At 48.3% G+C, this 2,558-nt stretch overlaps 1 pseudogene; it reads left to right on the top strand.

The window, feature by feature from the left end:
* The first annotated feature begins 1,273 nt into the window (after positions 1-1,273).
* On the top strand, positions 1,274-2,264 carry LOC101416528 (glyceraldehyde-3-phosphate dehydrogenase pseudogene; annotated as a pseudogene).
* The last annotated feature ends 294 nt before the right edge of the window (positions 2,265-2,558 follow it).

Below are 2,558 nucleotides of genomic sequence, written 5' to 3'. Positions count from 1 at the left end.
TTTACCTGTATTCATATTTCACAAGAAACTTTATTATGTTATCCAGTCCCATGCTATATTTCTAGGTTTCCTTTTAGTAACATACATGACCTTAGACTTTCCCTTTAAACCGCTTTCATACCCACAAAATAGTACTGCTAGATAAAAACATTATGTTGAGTTTTCACCCTTTCAATTCATTTCGAAAGATTAACATACATCCTTTTTTTATCAGTTCTGCACAAGTTCTCATTCTATTTTCTGGTGACCCACATTCAAGTTATTAACTACATGAGATTACACAATATATTCAGTTCATAGTAGCGCAATCATACAATATTTGTGCTTTTGTTCAGGCTTGCTTCACTTAACATAATGTCCTCCAGGTTCATCCATGTTGTCATGTGCTTTATGACCTCATTTCTATTTACAGCTGCATAATACTCCATCATGTGAATACACTACAGGTTATTTATTCATTTATATGTTGATGGATACCTGGGTTGTTTCCAACTTTTGGCAATCATGAATAATGCCACTATGAACATCAGATGTGCAGGTTTCTGTTTGTGTCACAGTAGTAGTACTGCTGGGTATTGCTGGCTCATGTGGCAAGTCTATATTCAACTTCTTTTGAAAATGCCAAACAGTTCTCTACGTGACTGGACCATTCTACATTCTCACTAACAGTGAGTAAGTGTTCCTATCTCTCCACATCCTCTCCAACACTTACAGTTCTCTGTCTTTTTAATATTGGCCATTCTAATAGGTGTGAAATGATATCTCTGGGAAGCAGATGTGGCCTAACTGAGAGAGCATCTGCCTACCATCTGGGAGGTCCAGGGTTCAAACCCCAGGCCTCCTGACCCATGTGATGAGCTGGCCCACGTGTAGTGCTGATGTGTGCAAAGAGTGCCCTGTCACGCAGGGGTGTCCCCCTCATAGGGGAGCCCCATGTGCAAGGAGTGTGCCCCGCATGGAGAGCTGCCCCACATGAAAAAAGCAAAGGCTGCCCAGGAGTGGTGCTGCACACATGGAGAGCTGACGCAGCAAGATGACGTAACAAAAAGAGACACAGATTCCCAGTGCTGCTGACAAGAATGCAAGCAGACACAGAAGAACACACAGAGAATGGACACAGAGAGCAGACAATGGGAGGGAGGGGAGAGAAATAAACAAACAAACAATAAATCTTTTTAAAAAAAGGAAATGAGGCTCTCTGCCCCTTCCCGTTCGACAGACAGCTGCAGCTCTTTGCGCAGCGCCAGTCGCATCCCTGAGACAAGACGGTGAAGATTGGAGTAAACGGATTTGGCCGTATTGGGCGCCTGGTCACCAGGGCTGCTGTGAACTCTGGCGAAGTGCAGGCTGTTGCCATCAATGACCCCTTCATCGACCTCAACTACATGGTCTACATGTTCCAGTATGATTCTACCCATGGCAAGTTCAAGGGCACTGTCAAGGTTGAGAATGGGAAGCTTGTCATCAATGGGCATCCCATCACTATCTTCCAGGAGCGAGACCCCGCCAACATCAAATGGGGTGATGCCGGTGCTGAATATGTCGTGGAGTCCACTGGTATCTTCACGACCTTGAGAAGGCTGGGGCTCTCTTGAAAGGTGGCGCCAAGAGAGTCATCATCTCTGCCCCTTCGGCGATGCCCCCATGTTTGTGATGGGCGTGAACCATGAGAAGTACGACAATTCCCTGAAGATCGTCAGCAATGCTTCCTGCACCACCAACTGCCTGGCTCCCCTAGCCAAGGTCATCCATGACAACTTCGGCATCATGGAGGGACTCATGACCACTGTCCACGCCATCACTGCCACCCAGAAAACTGTGGAAGGCCCCTCCGGGAAGCTGTGGTGTGACGGCCGTGGGGCTGCCCAGAACATCATCCCTGCATCTACCGGCGCTGCCAAGGCGGTGGGCAAGGTCATCCCAGAGCTGAATGGGAAGCTCACTGGCATGGCCTTCCGCGTCCCCACCCCCAACGTGTCTGTCGTGGATCTGACCTGCCGTCTGGAGAAAGCGGCCAAATATGACGACATCAAGAAGGTGGTGAAGCAGGCGTCAGATGGTCCCCTGAAGGACATCCTGGGCTACACTGAGGACCAGGTTGTCTCCAGAGACTTTAAGAGTGACACCCACTCTTCCACCTTTGATGCTGGGGTTGGCATTGCTCTCAACGACCACTTTGTCAAGCTCATTTCCTGGTATGACAATGAATTTGGCTACAGCAACAGGGTGGTGGACCTCATGGCCACATGGCCTCCAAGGAGTAAGAGCCCCTGGACTATCAGCCCCAGCAACGGTTGAGAGGGAGGGTGGCAGCTGCTAGGGAGTCCTGATCCCAACCTGATCCCCCAACACTGAGCACCACCATCCGCCACAGTTTCCATCCCAGAACCCCCTGGAGAAGGGGAGGGGCTCAGAGGGCCCTACCTTGTCGTGTTCCATCAATAAAGTATACTGTACCCAAAAAAATAAAAAATAAAAAAAGGAAATGATATCTCATAGTAGCTTTGGTTTGCATTTTCCTAATTGCTAGGGATGTGGAACATTTTCTCATGTGGTGC

This window comes from Dasypus novemcinctus, chromosome 24 (genome assembly GCF_030445035.2).
Source record: "Dasypus novemcinctus isolate mDasNov1 chromosome 24, mDasNov1.1.hap2, whole genome shotgun sequence".
Lineage (NCBI taxonomy): Eukaryota > Metazoa > Chordata > Mammalia > Cingulata > Dasypodidae > Dasypus > Dasypus novemcinctus.
Note: the sequence above shows the minus strand (reverse complement) of the source record. Positions and strands in the feature narration are given on the sequence as shown.